Here is a 6,800-nt window from a genome sequence, read left to right on the forward strand (position 1 = left end):
AGCCCTTGGCGCGTAACCGAGAGATCTGGGTTCGATTCCCAGTCTGGGCTGTCTGATTATTTTTTCAATTACGGAAAAATTCCCACTGAGTAGGTCCCCCCTTTCCCCTATCCGTTCTTTCCCAACTCCCTTAAAAAATTTGCTTTTATATGGCTTAATATAGCCATATAGCTTTAATATAGCCATATCAAAGCAAATTTTTTTTTTTTTAAGGGAGTTGGGAAAGAACGGATAGGGGAAAGGGGGGACCTACTCAGTGGGAATTTTTCCGTAATTGAAAAAATAATCAGACTCTTTAGCAGTTTCTACGATGATCGGATCACACTCTAGGGCTACTACTAAAGCAGAGAGGACGAGAGATTTAACTTGCCACCCAACCGCGCAGGCGTTCCTGTTAACTCTTGTTAGATTCTGGCCAGTTGATATTTCCTATAGTATCGCACTATGGTCACTGGCTGTGTCGATGTTCAATACTTTCCAAGAAAATCCTCTTCGAGCTAAACAACTGCTGACAAATGTAAGGTCGACAATTGAGTTTGCCTCTCCCTTAGTATACATTGGCGTGTCACCGGTGTTAAGAAGGATCACGTCCAGGGTGGCTATTGCCTCGAGAAGTGCTTTTCCACGTGTATTAGTAAACTTGCTGCCCCAGTCTGCTGCCCATAAATTGAAGTCACCAGCTATTGCCACGGGAAAGTGTTTTCTTGCGTCCTCAGTTAGCCGATCAAGGAAGTCTTCAAACTGTTCATTAGAGAGACTAGGTGGTGCATAGCAACTGTAGAAACGGAAGCCATCTACCCATGCTGCTACAAAGCCGACTTCTTTATTGTTGACTGTTCTCTGAAAAGGACATTTACCGCAGGACCAGATGACGGCTTTGTTAGAGCTGTCGGATTCCCAGGGTTGGTTACTTAGGTGTCTATAAGGCTCACTTATAAGTGCTACGTCTGCCTCTAATTCGCGCACAGTTTGCATGAGCAGGTCATGCGTAGCCTTACAATGATTGAGGTTGACCTGCAATATCTTCATGTTCTTGGTTTCGTTATCTTCTGGAGCGCTTCTTGGAAGATGGGGCATCTATTCGTGCCTGCATGTTGAGCTACCTTTTCTACGCCATGCTGTTCAACGCACAGTGCACATTTAGCTGGATTTTTACAATCAGCAATTTTGTGTCCTTTTCCGCACCTTATGCAGTGCTTAGACCGGTCGGCTTCGCTTTTGCACTGAGATCCGAAGTGCCCAAAGTGCCAGCATTTGAAGCATTGTATGGGTCTCTTCGTTGCTCTCATTCGGCAATTGACCCAGCCGATCGTTAATTTGTAGTTTCCCTCCAGTAACTTTTGTGCTGCAGCTGCTGGTAGTGACACTGTTGCTGTCTGCGTACCCCTAAAGGCTTTACAGATTTTAATTGCCTCTAGTGGGATTTCACAACTTTCTCCAGCTTCCCTCTTTAGAGCAGTCTGAATATGCTCTTTCTTCCTGTCGTCATCGACATCTCGGATCTCGAGGTCTCCTGTGGTTTTTTGCAGATCACTTTGGCCTCCTCCTTAAGGATGTCTGCGATCGTCTTTTGGTGGGCTTGGCTTTTGTCAGTGCTCTTCCTCGAAATCGTATTCATCAAGTCTCCACTTCTGGTCTTGTTGATCTTATCTACCGTTGAACGAACCTGCTCATCTGGGACGTCCTACTTTATGTGTCGCAGAATCTCGGCATACTTTGTTTTCTCGGCCGGGCAGATGATCAGTGCGTCAGGTCTGATCCATTTGCGTGGTTTTTTCCGCTTAGGCTCCGGCCTAAGCTCCTTCAGCGGCTGCTTTGAGAGTTGCTCTCTAGCTAGCTTCCTCTTCTCCTTCTTAAACTGTACTTTTTCCCAATCAGTGGCCTTCTTAGGTTCGTCGCCCTGCCCTGCCAGTCGTTGGGGAGGGCTTTTTTTGAAGTCCTTCTTCTTTGTGACTTTGTCGGTTGGCTCTGGCGAATTTCGGTCCTTTCTCATTCCAGGCCTGGTGTCAGTTTTACCCTTGTCCTCAACAGCATATTCACCGTCACCGACGGCTCCAGTATCCATTGCTTCTTTCGTCTCAACTTCAGTTTGAATGCGTCGTCGTGATGACTGCCATTCCTCGTCCAGTTTCTTGAATCTTCCAAGAGCATCGACTACACCGGTTGTCTCGATCTTTATCTCCTTGTGAATATTGACCTTAGTTTAGACAAACTCTTGCAGCTCAATGGTCAGCTTTTCAAGGCGCTCCAGCGCTTGCTTTCTCTTAATTTCAGCGCTTGCTTCAATCGCTGCTTTTTAGGCATGAAGCCCGTTTCCACTCTTGTTTGTTTCCTGTAAATTACTCATACTTTTTGATTTACCAGCGCATCGTACGGAGTAGAGCCGATTGTCATAACTAGGAACGGTTGTACCCTCGGAGTTAGTACTCCTACCCCAGTTCCCTGAGGCCTAGCCAACACTTAGCCAGTCCCGGAATACACGGACGGACTAGACTCGCTCAGGGTGGTGAAGATTCCGATCTCTAACACTCACTGCGTACTTCCTGATCAAGGCCCGAAGTGGCTGGCTCCTGATCCGCTACTGCAACTTACACTTACACCTCGGCAGAGCAAGCTCACATCAGCCGTAGCCCGCATCGTTGGAAATAATCGACACGGTTTCCGGACACTCCCAGTTACAGCAGGTGATGGTAATCGTCTTGCTAGGTCAGTTAGTGTGACCAACCCATTGAAGGGGGGAAGGGTTTGTCCACGGGAACGTATTTTATTTGGATCCTACCGACTGTACCTCATTAACTAAGAGACCTAGTGTCATCCGAGGACGGCGAGCAGTTTCTCCTTTGCCGCAGGCGTGTGTGTATTTGTGGGTGTGTGTGTGTGTGTATGTGTGTGTGTATGTGTGTGTGCGTGTGTATGAATATGTAAACCTCTTATAAGTTTTGAACGGTTGAACCAATTTTATCGCAGTTGGTGCCATTTAAAAGGGCTTCGCCAAACTTAGATTTCCTGTGAATTTGAACCGATTTAGATCGATAGAATTTTAGAAATTTAGAGAAATCTCAAAAAAAAAATAGGAAAAAAAGATTTTTTCAGAAGTGGTTTTTTTGGGATAACTTTCAAATGGCTCTACCGATCGACTTTAAAAACTAATCAGCTCTCAACCTCTAAAAACTACACCGATCGCCACCAATCCGATCAAAATCGGTTAATTCGTATGAAAGATATCGTGAACGAAAGAAAACCGAGAAAAGTGTTTTTTCGGAGTTACTCCGAATTTTCTAGTTTGACCAATTAAAACTTAAAAATTCTTTATGAGGCTCAACAAACTGCGGAGAATGCCGCCCGTCGCGTAAAAATCGGTTAATTCATTCAAAAGTAATTGCGGTTTGAAAATTCAAAAAATAGTGTTCCATGGACTCTAGCCATTATTTATAGCTAAATTTGTCATTAAAAACAAATTTGGGAACTGGGGAAATAAAGGATAAAGGGAGGAGGAGGGACCTTACTCAGTAGGAATTTTTCGGTAACCGAAAAAATAATTCAGACAGCCCAGACCGGGACTCGAACCCGGATCATTTGGTTACGCGCCAAAGGCTCTACCAGTTAAGCTATCCGAGACATTGTCCGTAACTACCATTCCGTCACCTAATAAGACCTACCGAGCAAACAACGCCACCGTCCATCTTACGGTAAAGAGCCATATTAAAGCAAATTTTAAGGGAGTTGGGAAAGAACGGATAGGGGAAATGGGGGGACCTACTCAGTGGGAATTTTTTTTTTTTTTTTTTTTTTTTTTTCCGTTATTGAAGAAATAATCAGACAGCCCAGACTGGGAATCGAACCCAGATCTCTCGGTTACGCGCCAAGGGCTCTACCAGTTAAGCTATCCAAAACAAGTACTGACTACTTTATTCAGTCACGTATATAAGACCCACCGAGCAAACAACGCCACCGTCCATTTTACGGTAAAGAGCCATATTAAAGCAAATTTTAAGGGAGTTGGGAAAGAACGGATGGGGGAAAGGGGGGGACCTACTCAGTGGGAATTTTTTTTTTTTTTTTTTTTTTTTTTTTATGAAAATTATTTTTATTCTGAGTAATTTTTTTTTTTCTGAAATTATAATTATAAATATTATTATTATTATTATTATTATTATTATTATTATTATTATTATTATTATTATTATTATGTTATTAAATGCTCAGGGGGGTTGTCCCCGGAGTCCGATTCTCTGAGGGCCCAGCCTGAGCTCCATCCATTACTGCTGGACCACTCCGCACAACAAGGCGGTTAGTGATCACAGCAGGCCAAAGTCATTTTCCTAAGTAGACGGAGGGAACCTAGTATGACAGCCTTCTGCATCCTGACCGCCAAGAATTCAGCTTTTGATGAGCAAGCTGGAACTCTGGCAAGTGAGGATACAAAAGACTGTTTTATCCCTCCGAGGACGCCAACAATCAGGACGACGAGCTTGACACGGTAACCTGGGTAAAGTTTGCCAATTTCAAACAGGAGATCCTGATATATCTGTCTTTTGTGCTCTTCTTTGGCTGAGATGTTGTATTCAGCCGGGGCCGAGAACTCAATGACATAAATGTCACGAGTAGCCTTGTCGAAGAGCACAATATCAGGTTTGTTGTGATCTATCCGCCGAGTTGTTGCAAACGGCATGTTCCAATAAATTTTGCAACTGTCATTCTCAACAACCTGGGGAATATCTCCTGGCAGATAAGGCAGCACCGGTGTCACGTCAATACCGTAGCGGTGACGAAGATAGTAGTACAGTACTCTCAGGGCAGCATTGTGACGCTGGATGTATGCACCTCTCGCCAGCACAGGACATGCTGACAAAATGTGCATAAGCGTCTCCGGATGTAGTTTACACGCCCTGCAGGTCGTGTCCGGGAGCTGCACCTGGAGCACCTTGCTACGGTATTCTAGAGTGTTAATGACACCATCTTGGCAAGCAAATATGAACCCTTCAGTCTCGGACATCAGGCCAGCTGACTTTAAGAAGGAAAACGTCAGCTGGGTGGACAAGCCATGATCACGCACGTGTTTGAAGAACACGCTGTGCATAGACTCGTCCATCAGTTTGCCTAGGAGTAGTTTTTCCTCGGCGTTCCTGATGACGCTCTTGAATTCCTCCTTTCGGAGTTCCATAAGAGCGTTTATTTCTCCAAGACCAAGGGTTCTTGCCGCATATATTGCTGCCTTATATAAGAACGACCCCTTATGCGCATTCTCATGTTTATGAACAATTTGCATAAGAAAGTCATCCTCATCTGCAGTGAAATTGACAACTTCGTGTGTTAAACCCAGGACTAAACGATCGTGAAGCCGCTCCAAGCTCTGCAAACCTCTCCCACCGATCGACCGGGAGAGGTATAATCTGGCGACTGATGAATTGGGGTGCATGCTCCGGTTCATGTTGATAGTCTTACGGGTTCTGATGTCGAGATCTCGCAGATCCTTTCGGGCCCATTTTAAGACACCGAAAGAGTATAGTAAGACTGGGACAGCGAGCGTGTTAGTAGCGGAGACTTTATTTTTACCGGAAAGTTCGGAGGACCAAATTTTCCGGAGTCTCCTAACATACTCGCTACGGAGAGTTGCTTGGACTTCGGAGACCGCATGCATGCGGTGCTCTTCCATTCCTAGATATCTATACAACTCTCCGGCGTCTAATTGTCTTAAAACGCTCCCATCTACCAACTCGACATCATCACCCGTAACAGAGCACTTACCCCTCGCCAGATGTACGACCGCACACTTGTCCAACCCAAAAGACATTCCGACATCCCGCGTGTACTCTGCTACGATGTTAAGAGCCGCCTGTAGATGATCTTCATCAGCACTATACAGCTTCAGGTCATCCATATAAAGCAGATGGGTAATCGAGTATTTTCGATCACCCGGAAGCCCCACAGAGTACCCACGAGTTTTACGGAGAGCAACAGATATAGGCAGCAGTGAGATGCAAAACAGCAGAGGGCTTAAGGAATCACCTTGGAAGACCCCTCGTTTGTACTCTACAACTCCGGTTATGTGCAATGCGTTTCCACTTCCAATGTGCAAACGCGTTCGCCAGAGCTGCATTGTACGCCGAATGCATTCCACTATTTCAGGATTGACCCCCAGGCATTTGAGGAGATATAAAATCAACTCATGAGAAGTTGAGTCAAATGCCTTGCGATAGTCGATCCAGGCCATTGACAGGTTGCGTTGATAGTAGATCGCATCTTGTGTGACACATCGATCAACTATCAAGTTCTCTTTGCAACCTGACAGGCCTCTTTTGCTGCCACGCTGTTCATATATCTGTTGCCATACAGGTTCTATCTCATGCAAAATACGGTTGTTTAAAATTTTTGTAAAAATTTTATAAACCGCATTCAAGCAGGTGATAGGCCTGTAATTCTTTGGGTCAGACAAGTCACCTTTTTTTGGTATCAGTACGGTTCGCCCTTCCACGAGTCAGTCTGGAATCGGTTCGTCAGCTCTAATGTACGATGTAAATATACGGGCCAGATGGAGGTGGGTAGAAGTAAACTTCTTCCACCAAAAGACATTTATGCCATCTGGTCCCGGGGCAGCCCAATGTTTGCTGGCATTTAGAGCTGAACGAACTTCAGGCACACTGTCTGCAGGTGTGTCTTCATCAGCATTCTGTGTACGGTGTTCACGACAGAATGCTTTAAAGTCGTGCAGAGCTGGAGTATTGGCGTTCACGTTTGGTTGATCTCCATACAACTCAGTCCAAAAGCTTCCACCCGCTCAGGTGTTGGATAATTCCCGG

This window comes from Cotesia glomerata, linkage group LG7 (assembly GCF_020080835.1).
Source record: "Cotesia glomerata isolate CgM1 linkage group LG7, MPM_Cglom_v2.3, whole genome shotgun sequence".
Taxonomy (NCBI): domain Eukaryota; kingdom Metazoa; phylum Arthropoda; class Insecta; order Hymenoptera; family Braconidae; genus Cotesia; species Cotesia glomerata.